The sequence below is a fragment of the Arvicanthis niloticus genome, chromosome 2 (genome assembly GCF_011762505.2).
Source record: "Arvicanthis niloticus isolate mArvNil1 chromosome 2, mArvNil1.pat.X, whole genome shotgun sequence".
NCBI lineage: Eukaryota > Metazoa > Chordata > Mammalia > Rodentia > Muridae > Arvicanthis > Arvicanthis niloticus.
The window spans coordinates 108,800,371-108,823,616 of record NC_047659.1 but is presented as its reverse complement, the minus strand read 5'-3'; the positions used below and the strand labels follow the sequence as shown (position 1 = coordinate 108,823,616).

The 23,246-nt window shown below is 39.6% G+C and overlaps 1 long non-coding RNA gene across 1 annotated transcript in view; it reads right to left on the bottom strand.

Annotated features, from left to right (window-relative positions):
* Positions 1-23,246, bottom strand: part of LOC143441449 (uncharacterized) — a 138,263-nt gene that overhangs the window by 98,873 nt on the left and 16,144 nt on the right. The window contains exon 2 of the long non-coding RNA XR_013108844.1: positions 18,215-18,313. This is a non-coding gene — a long non-coding RNA (uncharacterized LOC143441449). The remainder of the gene's footprint in view (positions 1-18,214; positions 18,314-23,246) is intronic.

Here is a 23,246-nt window from a genome sequence, read left to right as displayed (position 1 = left end):
TGTAAACCTCATCATCAGAATGATCACAGAATGATCTGGAGGGTGCCTATTTCCACAGAACACTAAGCTAGCTCATAATTCTGGAGAAAAGTATTTGGCTTTTGTGCAAGGTACTAGCTAGCTATCTGGAAACTATTGTTTCTCTCAGCTGATGGGGGCTAGGGACATGCTGTCAAGAAATCACCTCTCTTCATTTATTTTGATTCCACACAGAAGCCTGTATCCTCTACTTAAAGGCAGAGAGGTCTTTGTCTGCTGAACAAGGTTTTTTTGCAGCCTCTTTGCCGACTGTTTTACTGTTATTCTAAGGTTTGGTGAAATCCCTATTGTCCTACAGACAATGTTGGCTCTCAAACCAAAGAAAAATAGTATACTCATAATTGCATAAGAAAGCCTGGCAAGAGAAACTTAGGGCTATTTACTCTCTTCTTCAAGGCCATAGTGACTACAGTATTTAGTGGCCAATGAATATTAGCTCTTGTTGTATGGTAGATGTCCTTTATGGTGCTACACAAATAGAGGAACAGAGAGGATGGCCTGATCTCAATGCATTTCCGACATTCCAGCCAGGCTTCCTTGATTAAATCATTAAAGTCTCAACTCTCTCCCTTTCCTTAATAAGCAGGGATAGTAGGTTATAATTTACTTAGGTTCTTTTCATCTCAAATAGTCCCTGTACTCATATACCCTTGCCAGAGTCCATGACGCTTTCCTGCTTCTGAAATTAATTATAAAATACTTATAAAATTAATTATAAAATACTCTCTTGTATAAACCAAACGAATGAAACTTATAGTAATGTGTTCTTTCTTTGTGCTAAAGTTTGAATGTTTTATCTTTTGTTGAAATAGAATGTACAACAAGAAAAATGATATACCACCGTTTTCACAAATAAGAGCTTCCATTATCAACATCTACATGAAAAACTAGAACCTGGAGGGCAGCATTCCAGGGCTCCTAACCATTTTGTGCTCTTTAATTTTGCAAAGAAAATATGCTAAGAGATGCTGGTGCATCCTGACACTCTGGGAATGTAAATTAGTCGAGCTGTTATGGACATCACCATGGAGATTCCTGACAAAGTTCAAACAGGAGTATATGCAATGGATCAGTATGTAAAGGCACTTGCTGCCAAGTCTAAGGACCTGACTTAGGTCCCTAGAACACATATGGTGGAAGGAGAAAACCAACTCTGGGAAGTTGTCCTCTGACTTGCTTGTGTTTGCATTACACACAAATGTAGGTCTACATGCACATGCACATGCACACTAACATGCATACACACACACACACACACACACACAAACATGCAAAGATAAACAACTAAATAAAAGTAGAATAAGACCCAGCTATCTCCTGGCTGGGTATATACCTCAAGGAATTAACCAGCATTTAGAAGGGATAACTGCATATCCTTGTTTATTGAAGACTCATTCACAATAGACAATATATGGAACCAGTCAAGGTACCCATCAACAGGAGACTGGATGAAGAAAACACAGCATGCATACATCTGTGTTTGTGTCTGTCAAATTTACAGCCTTGGCAGGAAAGTAGATGCAACTGGAGATCATAATGTTAAGCAAAGTCTTCACCAAGACAAGGTGCTTAATATGGGCATTGAGGGCATGAATGTAAAAGGGAACTCTTGACCACATGAAGAGCAGAAACAGGATGTGGGTTATAAGAAAAAGCAATAGGGTAAAAATGATCAAAGTACATCATATGATCAAAGTATATCATATGTGCATATGGAAATGTCATGGTGTAAATCATGTCTCTATAAAATTAAGATAAACTAACAGAAATGAATGGATCTGTTAGAAGCACACAAGAAGTTTTTTGGCTAGAAGTTTGGCTTCTCATTAAAAACGATGCCAACAGGAGCAACAGAAATCAAGTTAAGTAACAAAAGTCAATAGAGAGCATTCCAGATGGAAAATGTAAAAAAGATGGACTGAGATAAATAAGCTTCATGTTGAAACTCTCCAGAAAGCCAGGTTCTAGCCTCCTGTGATGCCTACACTAATTGATCACCTGGAAGATGCCCCAGTGCAATAACCTATTTAGAGTAAGCTTGTTATCTAAATGCTTCCTGCTGCTCTGGCTTTCAAGAAGTCCCCTTCTTGAGCCTCACTGTGCTGAGGCCAACCACATTCAGTTTTTTACAGTTTGCTTCTCAAATTTGCAGCCCTTTTTCTTCCGGCTTGCCTGGTGGAAACATTTTCAATACACACAGACTGCGCGTGCATTGGGAATGGCAGTCAGTGAGCTGAAGCAGACAGATTTGCCTTTTCTGTTGTACTGTTGTTTGAAACATGCCTCTATGCTAAGTTCCAGAGGCATTTGCAGCGCCTGCACATTGTCCTGACACCTCTACAGTAGCTTTAGACATAAAAAAGACTCCATTAGCATCCCATCCTCACAACATCCACATCTAAAACCATATCTAAGAGAAATAGCTTGAAAATACAAATCTTTTACTTTTTACTTTGGCTTGAGCTTTTAAAAAATTAAAAGAAAAAAAGGAAAGCAAAGAACTTTTAGATCCTCTTGAGAGCAAGGACTGAGGGATTGCTGGAGATGGCTTTCCTCTGAATTTGGAAAAATGCAGAGTGAAATAAATGTCTTCACCCAGTTGCCCCTCCTGCTAGAGCTGTAGAAAGAGAATAGAGGTGAGAGGTGGGGGAAGGGGAGAGAGAAAGGCAAAGCAGGCTGTATGCAGGTCTTGACTGTTGTAGATCCCAGGGCCCACAGAGCATTGGGTGCTCACATGAGACATGCTGATGATCTGTCTATTTATTGCCAGTATCTCCTCCCACCAAATTCTCTCCCACTGAAACTAAAGCATGAACCCCTGGGGAGGGAGACGTGCGCACCTAACCTAGGGCAGAGTGGAGAACTGAACACTAATTCCAAAGTAGCCAAGGAGTCCCATTTCGGACCTAAAAAACCCAGGAGGTGGGAACTCCAGGACTTCATCTGCAAAACCAGAAATGTTTGTTTTGGTTTGTTGTTGTTTTGTAAAGTTTTGTAAGGTTGTCATTTTGTAAAATTTTCTCTTCTTTTAATAGAGAGTAGAGTAAACTTGTTTTGTTTGTTTTTTCCGAACCAAATGCTGGAGAATCTGGAGGATTTGGGAGTAAAAAGGAAGTGACTTCCTGGGCCTTTTCTGAACCATAGTGAGGGAAATGAGCCTTTCTGGGCTTAGGTTAATGAGAGGAAATCTGTCATCAAGGGAAATAAGCACATACCTTCCTATTGGACCGGCTGAGAAGATAATCCAATGGGATGTTTGTTTATAGCAACCAGGCCCCTGTATTGGCAAAACCCATCAGGAGCTTCTAATTCAGCTTTGTTCAAGGACCCTACTTATGGCACAAAAGGGGAGTTTGGGTGTGTTTTTTGTTTGGTTGGTTTTTAGTAGCTTTGCTGTTGTTGGTTGGTTTGGGATTTTTGCTTTGTTTTGTTTTTACTCCGTTGGTTTGTTTTTATTTCACATGTATATGTGGGTACCTGCCTGTATGTATGTGAGTTCCTGGTGCCAGTGGAAGCCAGAAGAGGGTATAAGATACCCTGGGAATGGAGTTATGGGTGTTTGTGAGCTCACAATGTGGTGCTGGGAACCAAATTTGAGTCTTCTGCAAGAGTAGTAAGTGCTCTTGACCACTGAGCAATTTTCCAGCTTAAGGACAATCTTTAAGATTTCTTGACTCAAACAACAATTACCCTTTGTCACCACCACTGAAAAAGAAAGACAGCAAACATCACAATGAGAAGTCCTATCTAGGGTTAGAGACATGATCAGAGGATGCTGGGGCAGAGTCAGTGGTCAATGGTGGTATGAACAGAGGTAGTTTCAAAATCCTCTAGGAGAGAACAGGAGATCCCAAAGAAATTCTTACTGGATCCCTTCCTCCCATTCCACATGTGTACTCTAAATTTAGTTGCCACACTGGGAACTACAGAGAGGAAGGAACCCTAAAGAAAGGAACTGTGGCCTTCAACTCAAAGCATCTCTTTAATGCCAACATCAATCCAACATGTACATTGGAGAGGTAATATTTTGAAACAGAAGAGAGAAGTTGTCTTAAAGATGGAGGGTAAAAGCAGTCAGAAGCCAGACACAGAGAAGATCCAGGGATACTGCTTGTCTGGATGCCAATGTGGTCAAACCACAGCAGGCTCAAGAGCCCTTCTGGTGATGAAGAAAACTTGCCTCCACAGATCTGTCTTCCTAGTAAAGATGCCCATTCTATGAGGCTGGAAGATTCAGTGTATAGAACTAAGCATTCTCCAGCTTGGTTTGGGAAAGCGCGCTTGCAGCTTCGAAATAAGGTGTCCTCACCCACCCACTTTTAAATAACCAAAGCTATTTAAGAACACCCTCCCATCCCTTGCATCCGAATACTCAGTACCCCAATATCCTACAGTGTCTCCCACAGTGTTTCTTTCAGCTATGTTCTCCATTTTATGTTGGTGCCATTGGAAACAAAAGAAATTATCCTCCATCCTATGCTGGTCCTCTTCTTACATTCCCCAGAAGTGAGTCACCTCTGAGCTTGCTTTGAAACAGTCAAAGTTGATGTTCCATGCCAATGTTCCCTCGCTGACTTTCAAGAGTTCTACTCAAGGATAGAACATCACTTGGGAGCTGGTTAAATGCAAATTCTTGGGACTCCAGCGATATTTTGGATGGTTCAAACAAACCATCCCACTTCAGGCCACCTCTAGGCCATGAATGTTACATTTAAGATGGGATGTTTCTAGAGACCCAGGCAGTCCCTGCTTGTTGAGTTGTACCAGGTGTTGATGGTATCTTAGGATAGAAGAAGCCTTAGCATTCCATGGTGCCAATGCCTCCAGTAGCTTCCAGTCAGATCCATCAGTCATGCAGCAAGGCCTCTGTTAATTCTAGTTACTGAGATAGCTTGCCCAGATTGGGATACTAAGTTCTCCCTCTGTGGCCGCAGACCTTCTTGCTGTGTATTTATAACATAAAGAAATAGAGGACAGAAAATACATGGGTAATTTCAGTGCAATCAACTTTTGTGAACACATCTAGAAAAGCTGTATCCTATCAAACTATGGGGATATTATCCAATTATACTGGTCTGATGGGAACAATATTCCGGACCAGAATGACAAGCTTATTTCTGGGTTCCTGGCGTTACTCAAGATATGGACCATGGACCAGCAGTATAGCATCACCTGGGAGCTTGTTAAAGTTTCAATCTCAGGCTTCATCCCGGATATATCAAGCCCAAAATCTGATCTTTTCCCCCAGGACCTCAGTAGCTTGGTATACTCATTAATGTTTGAATAGAGGTCAGCTTAGACAATGGTTCTCAACCTAAGCTGCAAGTAAGAGTCATTTGGGAATATATTAGAAAAGCTCTGTAGACTATTATTTAAATTGGTATAGAGTAAGTCTTGGACATCATAATTTAAAAAAATAATTCCCAGCTATTTCTAATGTGAAGTTTATATTTCTAAGTAGACCAACGGACTTGGAGTTAAAAAATTATGTGTGGCTTAAAGGAGCTCATTTGAGTGTGTGAGCAGCTCTGGAAAACTGCTTCCAGTAGGCCATTTTCTTGGTCTGTTGGATTCTTCTGTAAGAGAATACTAAGATGTGTGATGATAAATTTATTTGCTTTACAGTTCCTAATGCTCACATAATCCATGTCTATTCAGGGCTGCTCTCTGCTTCAAAGTTCCTTGTCTTTTATAAGAACCCCGCCTACTCTGGCATACATACCTACTCATTAAGGTAGGGTCTGTATGCTCTAAGAACCTCGGATGGGTTCTACTTTGAGTGCCACTGCGTTGGGGACCACATTTCTAAAACCAGAAACACCCAAGCCAGAACTATCCTTGTGACCAACAGTGAAAATCAAATCTTTGAAAGTTTACTTAATTCGTACAGGATTCCAAAGAAAAAGATTATGAAAATAAAAATCAAAGGGGTACCTTGAAGACATGGGTTGATTTGGATAAATGTGAAAACTAAGATATGTTTTGTTTTTAAAGGCAGAAATTTGTCATGGGACATCAGGAGAGGCGGATTGAGGTTCTGACATAATGAAGCCTTCCATGGGATTTGGAACTGACTCACACTAGAAGCAAACATCTACACAGGAAATCCACTTGGGTGGTTTCTCAGACTCTGCATGAACAATTTATAAGATTCCATCCTTTCTCCAGCCCTGATCAGACTTAGCTCTGTGAGTAGTAACGTAGAGGCTAATAGATAAATAATTGGTAATGTAGCATTGCCGCTTCCAACATGGCAGCTTCTAATGAAGAGTAGTTAAGACGGATCCTTTTTTAATGTAACCTGTAACTGTGAACCCTAGATCTCAGAACTAGAAGGCTCCTTGAGGCAATAAGAAGGCAGGCTGTCTAGTTACAAGGGCAGAGACTCTGCACCAACTATGTCATGGTTCCTATGCCAAATTTTCCATCTAATACTTACTACTTTGGTGGGGGGGGAGGGGGGGAAGTACATGCCTATTTCTCATATAGTTCCCCTGTAAAAAAGAGAGAAGTGTCTTGGATTTCTCTCTTTTCCCATCTGTTGTCAACACAGGGTATGTTATACTCGAAGCATGGAGTGAAGGATGCACTGGAGGGATATCTTACTACTGTGTCTGGGAATGGTCTGTTCCCGACTTTACTGACTTCAGTTTCCATACCATCATCGAAACATCCAGATAACCCTCCCTTCATACACACATAGCAGCATCTCTCAGACTCAGCACCTTATATCACATAACAGGTGGTTGAAATAGAACAATAAAGCACATTTACACATAGCTGCTTCTCTTATGCATTCTATGTCAGAAACTTCTTATGTCAGAGACTATCTTGTCCTCATCAGCCCCCAGCACCCAATTCAATGCCTACTCACAGTAGATTTGTGATGAATCTTTGTAGAATAAGTGAATCTACACAAGTATGTGGTGTCTTTAGAATCAGCTAGAGGCCTCCCCAAATCCCAAATATCTTCTTGTTGGGTCACAGGATGACAAAAGGGTATTATCACTCACTTGTCTGTGTAACTCTTTATCCAATGATATTCCTCCATTCTGAACACTCAGGTAGCTATGCCCTGCTTTTAGCTGAAAGTAAGAAAAACTCTCAAGTTCTTGCATAAGCTCCAACATTTTCCTGTAACAAGCTTTAGTGAGATGAAACCCACCTACCTGGTAATTTGGAAGAAGTTTAGAAAGGCATTTTCTTTATTTAGGTCTGTGTCTGTCTCTCTCTCTCTCTCTCTCTCTCTCTCTCTCTCTCTCAGTGTGTGTGTGTGTGTGTGTGTGTGTGTGTGTGTGTGTGTGTGTGTGTTTGACATACATGCCATGGATAACATTGTGGAGCTGGTTCTCTCCTTCCACCTCCATATTGGTTCTAGGGATCAAACTCACATGATCAGGCTGGCTTCTCAAGTGCCTTTATCTTCTGAGCCATCTATCTAACTCCCTATTGAGAAAATATGTAAATAAAAAGGCAGGAAGACCTACTTACTTTCCAAAAGTTCTCTCCAAGCAAAGTCCAATTTTGGCCAGTGGAACCTGGCCACAAATCTAGAGACTAGTTAGGGTTAGAGAAAACTGTATTGCTGAAAAGATATTCAAGGCAGAATCATTGTTCTTTTATTCAGCTGGATGTTGCCATGGCTACTTGTGATGCCTGAAACTCTAACAGCCAGCCTGTAATCATAACAAGAATCCAGTAAGGTAACAATGCAGGGCAAATGAAAGGATTCTTAATGACATCAGTGGGCCACTGTCACATCTTTGGATACACTATTTCTAGATTTGTTGATAAGTGACGCAGTACACATTCCCACTGTTCACTCACAGTGGGAATGTGGACTTGGTGGCTTGTAGTTGAAACATCTTGATACAACAGGGAAGTTAATTGCCTTGACCAAGAAACTGGATTGCAGTTAGCAAAATAAAAGGACTAGCATTAAAGCAGAAAAAAGGAACTAACATTATTGGGCCATCATGGGCATCACATTATATCAAGAATAATGCAGAAAGTACCTCATTAAATCCTCAGCATACCCTAGGAGGATGTTAGAGATGTTCTGTTTTATAAAAGAACACACAGACAGATAAAGTAATTTACCTAAGGTCAGATAGTAAGTAGCAGTTTTAGAAGCAGAAGTCATGTTGGTTCAGTTGTAACTGAAAAGGGGACTTTGTATGCCACATGCAGACAGAGTGGATATTCTATTACCATTACGTCATCCTTTTGTCTGGCTGTGTGCCTCTGATCTTTTCCCGTGAACTGGACTTTGTAGGGAGACTGGAAAGCATATGGAGAATGGTGCTCTCAGAAAGATAGCAAGATTCTGTAGAACGGTGACAGTATTAAGGCTGAAAATATCCTGAGGTACTTTGCATAAAACATAGAGCTGACCAGGGCAAACACAACTCTCACTGAAAAAGGCATACATGAGCATGCACATTATCAATATTTTTTTTGCATTTGTCAATGACAAGTTACTTGATTTAATCATGGCATAATTAAGGAATACTTTTAACAAATGAACTGTTATCTGGTTTGGACCGGATAAAAACAATATACCTATTTACTTTTCTTAGACCTTGGAAGTTTCAATATTCCATAATTGTATTTCTAATGACAGAAGATTCATCTCAGCTCATTATGTATGCACCGCATGATTCACCACACATTTATATTGGAGTAAATGAACTTGTTCATTATACATAGTCATCTTTTTGTTGTGCAATGTTTCCATTTTTGAAAGCCATGTAATCACTTCATTGTGGTGTTGGGAATTGTCATTATATAATGCCTAAAATTTCAAAAGGATGCAATTTAGGGATTTTGATCTTATGGCATAAATATATGCCTGACACGTAATATGAAGAAACTTACTCCAGATGGCTGCTCAAAACAGATAAATCAAATTTCCCAGTAGTAACAAACGAAAACCTCAAATTTGTTTTTTTTTTTCCTTGATTAAAATAACCAGAACATCTATGATAGTTAAATGTGCTAAATGTGAGAAAATTAGAGTTCTTGATTCTATTTAAAATTAGATTTTGGGGGCATTTTACATGGTTTTTGGGGAGGGCAGGGTGGCTACTGAAGGAGTACCCTCCTTCCTGAGAAGGTTCTGGATTCAAATTCAGTTTCATCCTTGTTGTACCAATTGATGTAGAAGCTCAGTCTGCTACAGTTTCACAGGAACAGACACAGTGCACCCCACCCCTCCCCCACCACATAAATAAATAGCAATGCTTTTCCTTCCATCATCTTCCACACTACATTTATAGCCCTTTCAAGCTTGAGAAGAAAAAAAAAACACTCTGGAAAAGGTTACTGAGAAAAGAAACACATTGGTTCAGCAAAACAGATAAACCTTGAAGTCAGAGAAGGCCATGTTTCTTGACTACACCTCCAATAGCCCCATCTTAAGTTCGTGGAGTACATCTCAGGTGCATCAACAAGCAGATAGGCTTTCTGATCAGTTGTCAGCAGCTGTACTCTATTCAGCAGCTAGTAAAGGTAAATCTCTTTGAAATAATCCTCATGTGCACAGATTGGGAAGTCATGTCTATTGAAGTAGTGCATTACCCAAATCTTCTAACTCCTTGAGAGAACTGCCAGTCGGTCTCCCTTTAACATTTCACGTACCCTTCTCTGTAACACTCGGGTGAGATTCACAGACACCTTCCTTTGCTTCAACCTATTTTATATGACCAATTTGCCTGGCCATAGGACTTTTATGTGCTCCTGAGATATTCCAGCACCCATGTGACTGGAATCTCTGATCTCAAAACCCACAGCTCAGCAAGCTTTTGTTCATGTAATCACTTTCTAACCAATGAAAAGTAAAGGTGAAAGTACTGATTTCCCAAATAAGGGAGAGGACGTAGAAGATTAATGCTGTTGAGTAGGCTAGAAAAAGGAAGAGGAATACAGGTGGTCAATAAAAATTAAAACAAATATGGCGTTTCTGGCAGGGTTTGATTCTAAGGGTAGGACTGAGAATATATTTAATAAAACTATTTTACTTTGGAAATACTGGGTTTTAAAAGGCAAATTTCTTCATATTTTGCTGCTTCTGATTGTATGAGGAGGTATTATGATAAAAAATACAGAAATGTTCACAAACTCACCCAGCTTTTCCTCCTTTGTAGCTAAATCCTTTCCTTAGATGTGACAGTTCCACAAGACTGTAGCCACCCACCACAACCCACTGGGCCCCATTACTGCAAAAGTCCTGACTATATTCCTCTCATCAATCAATTATCTCAAATCAGAAACACTGGGGAACACTTAAAACTCTCTGTTTATCGATAGCTTTAGTCAATGTCAAATTATACCATATGGCACTTAATGTATCCATTAATCCTCATATAGAATTATAATACAAGGAACATATTCTATCAATTTCTCGCATCCTATCTAATGGGTATTGTAATAGACGGCATGGATATTCTGCATAGGAGGGGTCTATTCACCCACCGATGCTTGACAAATGTCTGCCTGTGACTTTCATTAATCCTAACAAGGTTATATTCAAACTCTCCCACAATGAAAGGCTATAAATATAGTGTTTTTATACAGAGATTACCTAAAACAAATTCATAGCACATTTGCAATGGATATGCAATATAAATACTCATAAGATAACCTACAAGAGCAATTCCAAAAGTAAATATGATTCCTGTATCTCATCTAAAACATCTGCAGTGGACAACACAGGCCTCAGCACACTAGGGAAATGCCTGACACTGTCCTTTGCAACCTGTTATTCTTTCTTGCTGGTGTCTCTGCTGAAGTAAGTTCTTTCAATTGAGAAAGGCAAATGTGTGAGCTGTTTGGGTATATGAAATCGGGCTGCACAGAGCCCCACCTGATGTCCGGCTGAGATCCATTACCCCTTTTGGGGAACTTGCCATTATTAAAGAAAGGGGAGCTGTTATCACTGGGCAGTCATGCCTCTTATCTACACAGCAAGTCACTGGCTTAGCCACATTTTCTGCTAATTAAATTCACCATGGGAGATTCCCAACATGTGTCTCCATGGGAAATGGATCTGAAAATCTGGATGATGCCCCTAATTGCTTCTGGTAACCAGGTTATGAAACTGGCACTGTCATGCCTGAAGAAAACAGCTAGATAAGGGTTTCTAGATTTCAGACTATATGGGCTTCTGCAGCCTACAAATGGAAAAGCAAAAGCCAGACTCAGCTACAACTGGGCACATTCTGAACAAGGCCTGTCACTTTGTGCTTTTCAATTACATACCCGGGGAAATGCAGCAAACAAGAAACTGGGAAGAAGCACAGTGGGAAGTAAGCAGATGCTGTTTGCCTAACCTGCACTGAGATCTCTGAGGCCTGGACTTCAGCACGCTACCCAAAGTGTGGTCAACACACCAACAGCCTCACTATCACCTGGGAGCTTGTCTGTAGGTCAAACTCATAGGTCCTGCCTCAGAAGTGCTTGACCAGAATAACTGGAGGAGTGGAACCTAGGAATCTGAGATGGAGCAGCAATCCCTTTTAAAGTCCATTAAAACTTAAAAAGGCCTGGCTTCAAGAGTACAGGTGACACAAGGGCACAATAGTGATGGCAGATGATTCTGTCATGCTATCTGTCATTAGGGAGACTCCGTAGCCTGTGTTGTCTCAGTTTCTCATTGTTTTGGTTACCATATGCTCTCTACCACCACTCCAAAGCTTAGCAGCTTAATGCAACAATGGTTTCATGGATTGGCTGGACTCAGACAGGAAGTTCTCACTGCTGTGCTTGTAAGGCAGATAGTGGCAGAAGATGGAGTCACAGGAATAAGTGACTTGGGTAGACATCCAAGATGACTACTGTATTCACATGCCCAGTGTCTGAACTGAAATTAGGCTGTCATAGCATCCCTCTTCCCCACAGACACCCCAAGTGTCTGGCAGAAGCTTCCTCATAACATGGCCGTCTTTCTTATCCAACAGCTGACTTTCCCTAGAGAAAAACTCTAAGAGTCCTGAACAGGAGTTGTAAGGTCTTTTTAGAGTTTGTGTCTGATTTATTACAACTTCTCTCATATTTTCTGACTGAAAGGCAAGTCATAGGGACAACCCAGGCTCAAGGAGAGACTCCTATATCATCATGGAGGAGGTCATTTTTATAAAGCAGCTGCCATACTTATAAAGTGAAGGAGACCTCTATCCCTTTAAAGCCTTCTTGGTTGTTATCTCTTCTGATTCTCTGATGAAGGACGTTCATTACATCTGTCTTGCAGAGGCCCATCTCGCCAGGCTATCACCATTGCTCATTTAGCACTAAGCACATGCAATCTTGCATTGTGATTTACCTTCTAAATGTAGTTACTCTGACTTCCAAACTAGACTATAAGCTCCTCAAGGCCTTTATGGCTCCTTGAAACTCTGTTACCTGGTGCAGTGAAATATACATCATGTTAGACGTGCAATGAAGATGTGATGATGACAGTGATTATATATAATGCTGCTGCTGCTGCCGCCGCTGCTGCTGGTGATGATGATAATGATGATGCTGTCGGTGGTTGTGGTGGTCAGAATAGAATCACCAATTTCCAATCATCCTGTCAACTTGGATGAGTACATAGCAACCATTTGTAGAGTTGAAAAATAACGTTAAAGCTTTTTGTAACTTTCCACACATCTTTTTAGAGCAGACTTCTTATGATAGGCAAAAATAAGGCTAGGAATATTATTTTCTACTATGTTTTATTTGCTTCGTATAAACACATATCTGTTTTTCTTTTTCTCTATCATTGTTTTCTTTTCCACTTCCTCCTTTTTCCTTCCTTTCTTTCTAGATTCTTTCTTCCTTTTTTACAGGGCAGAATGGACTGTGACCTGTAATCATTAAACCACTTCATGTCTTCCAATTATGCTTTTGTGAACTAAGTATGGTCACATAGCTACACAGCTGAATGTGGTCAGTAATCTTCATCTGTTCCATCGTTACTTTAATGCCATCTTACAAATTCCTATCACAAAGGTGGCAAAGCCCCTCATAACTCTGACATTGTATACTTATGAATTAAAAGTCAGAGTATCTGAGTCATCACATAGAGCAGAATCATCCAGCAGCAACTATTCCCATTGATTGAACAAGAATCAAATCTCTACTGTGGGGAGACATTGGATTTGAGGTTTTATTGTAGTAGCTAAATCTTCACTAATAGACCAAGCCCATTCCCAGAATCAATACCATGTGATGTTGTCAAATGTCAGTACTTTAAACTGACATTTAAACTGCACTTTTTTTTACCAAGAAATATATTTCCACTATATTCTCTTAATAGTAACTTACTAGTACATTTGTTTAAGTATTTCATTTTTTTTTCAACCAGATTCTACATACTGCACATTTAGAACAATGTCTCATTATTCAAATAAAACCAATGTCTCTAATCTATTTCTACAATATATTTTCCATCAAACCCCAAATAGGATCTCAAAAATGACCTGTGTATACTTTTTCTCTGGACCTGCTACCTTTGCTTATTCTATCTAATCTCATTTAATCACTTAAAAAAAAATCTGTGAGTACCTACTATGTGCCAGACATACCGAAATTCTTGAGATGTCAAGAGTACAGCAAACGAAGTCTGGGGAAAGTCCTTCCTGGTGCCTTTTGGAAGTGAAGGTGTGAGACAAACCAGTGAAAAGATAAAGGTATTTTTACAGAGGAGGGGATAACTATTCTGCACTTTAAGAGGTGTAGCCATTCAGCAGACAGGAGAAGATATAAGAACAGGCATTGGGAGTGTGACAGAAGGACCCTGGATCTTGCAGGAATGGTCCATCTTACTGATTAAGGATCTCACCAGCATGGTTCCAATGGTGAGCAAGTCATTACCTCCAAGTTTAGGATTAATTTTTAGCTAGGTCTCCTTAGCCTAGAGAGCAGAAGAGTGAGGCTTGGTTCAGGGTTGATTGTTCTGCACTGTACATTTTGATCCCATGATTCCCATGGGACACCTGGCTCAGTGGAAGGGCTCCTTGCCAATCAAAATTTACAAAGAGAATTTTCTCAGTTGTATGCCTGTAAGCTTATTTCTTCAAAGATGGTTTGGCTTCCTGAAGGTAGTTAGGTGTCTTGAGCTTCAGGTATGTACCCTCCATTATGTACACATTGTTGTTCTCTGTTGTGATGCTCCTACAGAGGGCTTTGTGGGCCACAGGATTCTACTTCCATTCATGTAGGAACAAGGAGTCAATCATTCTGCTTTTGATGCTGACTATACTTAACTGCTTTTTTCTTTTTAGGCATTGACTTATCCAGACCAGACCAATACCTTTTTTTCTCTGCTCCTCTTAGCTTACAATAAAATTTCTCCTTCCAGTTTGCAACCTAGTGTTTTTAGTTAAGTGTAGTTAGCTGGATAAATTTGGTGATTTATCAAAGATAATAAAAGAAAAGAAAGTCAAGGAGTCAATCATAAAATGTGTTGTGAGTTACTTAGATATAATCTTGTTTAGGTAAAAAGGAATTCAAGACATGGTGTGAGATGATAAAAGTATACCTCTAAACATAAATACATACGGATGTGTCAGCCTGGGTTTTGTTAGTATAAAGACATTCTTCAGAAAGACCACCTTTATAAAGAAAAAGATGTTTATTTAGGGTTATAGTTATAGAGGTGCATGGTTTACGGGATAGCCTTGGTGACGACCATCTTTGTGGCAGAGTTACAGTGCGGCACATAGCACATAGGTATTTATTAGAGTAGTTTACAGGCTATGGTCTCAGTAGCCCAATAATGCTGTCTTCCATTGTAGAAGCAAAAAATCTAGTAATTACTCAGTTCATGAGACTGGATGTCACAACAGCCCCAATCAAGTACTAAGGTTCTGGGTAATTGTTAGAGAACTGCTGGTCCTCAGTCTACATTGGAATCCTAAAGATGTAGGTTTTCATACTGGGAATGCAGTGCCTCAGCAACAGGGTAGATGAACTTTCCAATAACAGTAAGAGCAAACAGGAAAAAGGCAAAAGCTTCCTTCTACTTCTACCGTGTTGTTTCGTGATCTGTCACCAGAAAGCATGACACAGATTTAGAGTAGTTCTCCCACCTCAAATGACCTACATACTAAAGCCCCTATCAGGCATGCCCAGCTGTGTAGGTTTTAGTTGAAAATATATTTATTCAAGGTGACAACCAAGATCATCTATTGCACATGGCAATGAACAGTGTGCAAATGTCAGACTGTGTGAGCCTCTTCATTTTCTTATAAAGCCATCAAGATCAGATAATGGGCATCCAACTCTAGTGAATTTATACCCAATCAATTTTAGTGGCAGTACCTGCAAAGGCCACAGTAGGATCCAGGCTCTATTCCCTCAATACCACTGAAATATGTCTTTGGAATGTAAACTTCCACATGAGACTTTTGAAAGAAGAGTCACATGTAAGCCATAGCTTGAGTATTAAAGTCATAGCCATAATACACATGAATGAATATATATATATATATATATATATATATATATATATATATATAGAGAGAGAGAGAGAGAGAGAGAGGAGACTTTTTATAATAAAAAATGTCACAGTTGTAAAGCAAGGGAGTTAAAAATCTCTTCTAAAAATATTAAGAAGTGATAATATTGGTCATGGCTGAATAGAAAATATCCCTGTGATATTGAGATAGTAAGATAAAATAAATGTATTGTTTTTCAGTTTAGAGATAAAGGGACCTGGAACACCTCTGGGCTCTATTCCCTCAGGAGAACAATGTGACATCATTGTGCATAATTAATGGCTTAAACTTGTGAGAGATTATAGGTGGTGATAAAGGAGGTGATGCATTTAGTTTACTATTCCAAATATAAGTGTTCTGAGATTTGAATGTTTGAAGTTTGTGCCAGTTGAAAATGTCTAGAATGCATAACTGATGGCTTCACAGGAGGAAGGGACTTAGCACACATTTGCCAAAGAGGCGGCCTTGCAAACCATGGCTGCTAAATCAATGAAAAGGTAGAGAGCAGTGCTGGTAGCCTTCCGAGGACAGAATCTTGAGATGATATGCTGGACCAGTGGACTGAGAAGAACCACATCATCCCATCTACCAACCATAACCAGGTGGCTTTATCTCACTGCAATCACTCACGGAGGGGAGGAATGCACTGCACACGATTAAAAATGACAAAAAAAAATTAAATTACTGTGAGAAAAAAATAAAAGAGAAATCAAAGGCAGATTGTGTCTCTGGTCTGATGACTCTGCAGTCTGACAGCTGCTTAATTCCGAACCTATTGCCTTTAGTTTAGTAAGAAGTAGTTTCAGGCAGAGGAAACTTAGAAATGACCATAATGCTAAAATTAAGTTTTCTTCAAATTCAATAAGAAAAATAATGTCTCTAGTCACCATCAGCCTTAGGTCTGGCTGGTTCTCCTGAAGCTACATGATTATTTCAACTGATCACTGAGGCCAGAGGAATACTAGGCTCTAATTGGCTAGCCTTCATAAAAAACAGATCTTTTTTCACCCTGTGAGGTATTTGATAACAGCAAAATGACAAGCATTAAGCAGAAGATCCAAGTGAGTCTGGGTGTTGTTACTGGAAGAAATGGAAGCTGACACTTAATGAGCAAATAAAAAGTATATACAGATTAATTATGTATTTGGAGACAGAATTTGTTTGGAGAGAGAAAAAGAGAGACACAGGGACAGAGACAGACAAAGAGACACAGAGAGACAGAGACCGATGTCATAGAGTGCATCCATTGAGTGCATGTGTAAGCCAAAGGACAGCTATTTGGATAGTTCATTCTCTCCTTATACCTTGTTTTGAGAAATGGTCTTTCTTGGTTTTACCACTGTGTTGAATATTCAGGTTAGGTGGCTAAGGCATCTCTCAACATCATCCCCAAGCTAGGTCTCAAATGCAATGGACATACAATAAATGTCCTATTTTACTGAGAAAGGGGTTTAATTAGCTTATTTTTATCATTGAATAACAACAAAACATGTAATTATGAAGGTAAGTGAGCTTTCTCTGTGTGGTAAGAAGATTTGAGAAAGGAAAGGAAAGCCAACACATATCCATTGACCTGGACCTCAGGACTGGTGGAGGAAGAGAGACTTCAGAACAGGTTAGAGGTCAAGTATTGTGGAGATGTGAAGAGAAAGGGGAGCAGTTACAGGTCATCCTCCTGGGACAGAGGGCATTTGAAGGTGAGTAGTAATGGGGCTGACATGCTGGGAGAGTCACCTAAGTTATGAGGCATTTGGATGATGCAAATACCAGCTTGGCTGTATAAATCAAGTCTGTCGTTAGAAGAAAAGTTTTGACATTTGCTAAATCACCTACAAAAACTTGCTGTGGTTGTTAAGAAGAGCCCCCAAAGTGTTTTCATTCTATAGCTAAATGTCAAACTCTCTTAAAGATCTGCTCACACCTACAGATGGGGGTTGGGAGGGGATGTTGTGCAAATTAGAGGCAATAAGTTTTCTAGACGTCTTCATTGCAGTAACTGCTCAGAGACAGCGCCTAACATCCTTGGCTGGGTAATTGCACCTTTTTATCCTGTCTGTGTTTTGGCAACCCACTTTGTTAATGGTATGCTTACAGAATATTTGAAAATGGAACTGTCACACTACAAGGTATACCTAGTAAAACTGACCCAAACTCACTTTATTTAAAAGGTATAGCTCTGAGTGCTTTAATAGGAAAGTCTAATAAACAAATTCAGAATACTAGAAAACATTCTCGAACTGCTGTTATTGAACAGGAGACCCCAGAAAATAGCTAAACAATACTCAGTAAGAATTTAAGTGTAAGCTAGGCATGGTGGCACATTGCTGTCGGCCCAGCACTTGGAACACAGAGGCAGGAGAATTCTGTGTTCAAGGTTAGCCTGACAACATAGTCAAAAACCCAATCAAACTAATGAGAAGAGAAAATAAACAAAAAACAAAATAAACAGGTATAAACAAAGCTCCTCCAAACAAGGCAGAAATCAAATATAATATATTTTCCATGAATCTGCTAATTTATTGCTTAACAGTACCAATTATTCAAAGGAGAGAAAACAGACTGAATGGGTGAGTTAAAATATTTCCAAGTCAATAATTCTGAAGGACCTTGTCTGAGTTAGGGTTTTATTGCTGTGAAGAGACATCATGACCACTACAACTAACATAAAATAAAACATTTAATTGGGGCTGGCTTACAGCTCAGAGACTTGGTCCATTATCTTCAGGGCAGAAAACATGGTGGCATCAAAGCAGATGTGGTGGTGCAGAAGGAGCTGAGGGTTCTACAGTCTTGATCTACAGGCAGCAAGAAGAGATTGACTTGAGCTTCTGAGACCTCACAGCCCACACAACACACCCCCTACACACACACACACACATACTTTCTCTAGCAAAGTTACACACCTATTCCAAGCTCATACCTCCTAACAGTGCTACTCCCCATGAGCCAAGCATTCAAACACATGAGTTTATGGAGACCATGCCTATTCAAACCAACACTGAACTTTTGTCTACTTAACACTGTAATTCAAAAGACATGTTTTATGTAACAATGGTAATTCTTGAGTATTCAAGATGATAAATAAACTGTGCATCTGTGTAATTCTGTGCATACTCATAGACCATGACATACACAAGTGAAGATGTTTATACAAATGCCTGAAGAGCTGCTCCAAACTATCACCTCATTCTTGAACTTAAATGATGCTTCTGTTATTTTCCTATGGGGAACTGTGACAGTAGAGAATCTTGTGTTTTAAGGAGTTGCTAGGAAATGCAGCAGGAAAAGAAGGAAGGAAGGAAGGAAGAAAGGAAGGAAGGAAGGAAGGAAGGAAGGAAGGAAGGAAGGAAGGAAAGGGAGGGAGGGAGGGAGGGAAAGAGGGAGGGAGGGAAGGAAGGAATAAAGAAAGAGACAGAGAGAGAAAGAAAGAAAGAAAGAAAGGAAGGAAGGAAGGAAGGAAGGAAGGAAGGAAGGAAGGAAGGAAGGAAGAAAGAAAGAAAGGAAGGAACGGAAGGAAAACAGAGGAAGGGAAGGAGGCAGGAAGAGAGGGAGAGAGGTGTAATGCTAAGGATTACCAAAGACTCAATACTTGCAAGTATACCTAAAGAAATTTAATAGAAAATAAAAGACATTATTGTAGTTATAAGTAAAATTTTTGAAGATTCAGAATCCTTCAACTCTCTCATGGGTTTTCTAATTTTTGGAGACAAAGCTAAGAAATCTTTTGTTAACCTCTTTCATGAAGAATCATGTCCCACATTTGGATGCCTGGCTTTAAAAAAGTTTCTGTTTGTATATTGAGAACCTCTTTTGGACACACACATACACACACACACACACACACACACACACACACACGCATGCACTCCCAGGCATGCACACATACATGCATAGACACATATACTCTTGGAAGACATGTATAGGTTTACCTCTTGAGCACCATTGAAACACATTTTGTTTGAATAGTAGTTTAAGTTCTGGATAAGGTGCAAAGCATTTGTACCTTAAGCAGATTCTTATGTGTACCTACATATCCTTTACATTTTCATTCTTTTGTTTCTTGAAAACTGTAATACCTAAGTGAAAAGAAATCATCCTAATTCTTCATGGGCCCATTTTTATGATCTGGAAGCTTATGACTGAAATGCATAATAGAGTTATTCAAGAGTGTCTGCCTTCAGTGTCATCCGTTATTTTGCATAATTAATATAAGCTACTATTTTTAAAGGTATGTTAAAATGTGCCTGTCTTCCATGGGGAGAAAATAGTAGTTACTAAGCAGGAATGCACAGCTATTTGAACTGAGTCCATGACTGGCTACAAGGAAAGTGTAGTATGGAATACACTGAAAGATAGGCCCCTCCCACCATGCAAACACCAGAATGACCCTTGATGACATTAAGATGGTCCCTCTCCTTCCTTTTAGACCAATCAACTCCTGCCATCTTATCTTTGCTACAATGGCAATTTTTGACAGCAGAATTTGTTTGCCATCCTTCAATCACCGAATTTCTCCCCAAAGACTCCTGATTAAGAGAGAGGGGGGAGAGTAGGAGATAGACAGACAGACAGAGACAGACACACAGACAGAAGCAGGGGGCACAACACTTGGTTCCTGTTAGCTAGCTTCTATTTCCATAGCAGTTTGGTTAAAGAGGCCTTCGTGGGAGGCCAGATCTTGCCATGCCCCTTTGTCAACACTTCAGGCATAACTTTGCTGCTTTCCTGGTCTTTGAAAGTTATATGAGACCTAATGACATCACATAGACATTCCAAAAGCTCAGGACTAGCCTGTGACTGTTTCTTTTGAAGAACAAAGACCCTTTAGGACAAAGCCATCACATTCTCTACAGCTACAGAAATCTGGATTGTCAGCCTCACTAACAAAGAGTCAAAGAAGCCTTGGAAAATGGTTCATGTTGTCCCTTTTTTCAAGTCCAAGCTGTGACCTTTTCTCTCTGATGTCACCTCCTCAGCTATCTTCCTTGGGAGAATTCCAAGTGTAGCTGGCTTGTCACCAAACTGGACAGTCTTTTATTTGTTGGCATTGTGTGAGACAGCTAGAAAGAGCTAGGCTTGGAATCTATTTTATTTTTCAATGTGCTTTTTATGATTTATGAAAAATTGATCTATTCCCTTCGGTTAGAAAGCCATGAGTCACAGAAATACAGTTACAATAAAGTGGCAGTGTCATTTCTAAAGTAGACCATGCTGTGGACCACAAATGATGGCCAATTAAAATAAGTTATTCCTGTCTTGTGGGGCATTGTGAAATGAACTATCACCCATGATGAATTAAAGCCAGGGTTCAGAAGGCTTCCTATTGACTAGCCTGTGGTATAATTTATACTTATTTCTGTTTATGGGCAACATGGGGAGAAGGAGCTACGAAGAAAACTGTGCTGGCCCTCATCTGCAGATGAGTAAGAGTAATGAAAAAGGTACGTGCTTATTAAGAATTTGTGCTGTAAATATTTTTTCAGTCAACACAGCGTCAGACATCTACATGGATATAGATGTACCAGAAAATATCTTCACCTTGTAACCTAGCCTGCCCTAACACAACAGATAGGAAGGCTTTATCTCCTAGACACACACAACTCATATCCTGGGATCCTGAGATCCATCTAAATTTACATTCTGTGTGTAGTGTTTTATGACAAGAGGACTGGATTTTAAGGAAGCTCCATCTCTGTTTTGAGGTTTTCCTCCCCTTCTTCCTCCCTCCTTCTCATTTTCTTCAATTGGAACTTACTATGTAACTTTACTAAGTAACTATGTAGATGGCCTTGAACTTGTGGTTCTCTTACCTGTTCCTCCCAAGTGGTGGGATTACAGGTATGTACCAATACACCGAGTTCTTTGAATCTCAATTTTCTGTCACAATGGTCTAAGAGAAATAAATGCTCAAATCTGACTCATCTTCATAAAATATATTATAGACTGATCTAGACTGATCTTAGAGCAGTATCAAGATGCAAAATGAAAATATTATCCACTGTGTCTGACTTACTTGTGGTGTCTATTGCTGCAATAAGATGCCATAACCAAAATAATTTGATGGTGAAAGGTTTTATTCAGGTCACACTTCCAAATTACTGTTCATCATCAAAGAAAATCAGGACAGGAACTCAAACAGGGCAGGAATCTAGAGGCAGGAGCTGATTCAGAGGCCATGAAGGGTCCTTATAGGCTTAGTCTTCATGGCTTGCTCAACCTGCTTTCTTATAGAATCTAAAACCACCAGCTCAGGGATGGAATCACCTACAGTAGGCTGGGCTCTCTCCCACTGATCACTAATTAACAAAATGTCCTACAGGCTTGCCTACAGCCCAATCTTGTATCTTGTAGAAGCTCTCTCTCTCTCTCTCTCTCTCTCTCTCTCTCTCTCTCTCTCTCTCTCTCTCTCTTTCTCCCTTTCTCCAAACATAATATTTTTATTATGTTTGGAGAAACATATGACATATGTTTCTCCAAAACATATGACTCCTATGACAGTCACATCCCCTGAATCTATCCCATCCACAGACATGCTCCACTTTGCTTGGCCTTTCCTTCTGAGAAGGTAACATAATAAAGATGGTGACATTTCCACAGTGGGATCAGATCTTTCCTAGAAAGAATGGTACATATAAGTAACATCATACAGACTATACAGTTTAATTTAGGAATATATATGTATATACCAACATTACACTCATAATTCTCTCTTCTACACATATACACACACACAATTAGAGGAAAAAGGCATTAACTTGGAGAAGAGTGGGAAGGAAGGAAAGAGAAAGAAGAAATATAATTATATTATTATTTCAAAATGAATTTTTATTGTAAAGTCAATAGATTTTATTTAAGGAATTTCAATTCCTCTGCTGTCTATCCTGGTCACTTGGGTTCAAGATTTCTTAAAATAACCCTTTCTCAAAAAAAGATCCAGTTAATCCAGTTGTGCTATCAACTCTTTATTCTTTTATATTTCCTTGAATTAAAGCCACATAGTCATGACAACTTCAAAATTCTCCACCAGAAGATTCCTGGTAATTTCTGTAAACAATTTACTTTGGGATCCATTTTAAGATAGGCTTTCCTACTTGCTGATACCCCCAACATCTCTGAAAGTTCCACACTCACATCCCTGTGTAGAGAATAGTATGTAAGGCTTAGAAAAAAATATGGTAGCATTTCCAGTTATAAAAACTACAACCTAAGTTCCCTGTCCAGACTTAATAGCTATATCCAGAGAGTACACCCCTTACAACCTTCCTGAATGGAATCATAAAGGAGGAAACTACATCACAGATATATAAAGCCTCTCTGTAAACCGGGGAGCTCTGGATTAGATTTTCTTCATACATCATACCCAAGACAAGATGTCTTCGACCTTGGCTGTGAGTAGATATCCTCCTGCTCTTAATTTCCAGTGCCTTATGAATAATCAGATTCTTCAATGAATGGAGACTCTCAGAAACTTAGGTTCTTGTTTGGCCATCTACATGTTCTCACTGTGACATTCTATAGCTGTTAACTTGCGGGTCTGTGGGTGTGTGTGGGTGTGTTTGTAAACACCACTGGCCATTTCTTTCTACTGCCTTGGGAGATGGTTTTTATCCATCAGAATATGTTATGTCCTTTTAAAAAAGGTCATCAGGAGTCCAGATATTCACCAAACTTCTTATGCCCAGTGCTGTGACATCTATTACTGGTGTATTTTTAGAGGATTCCACTGTG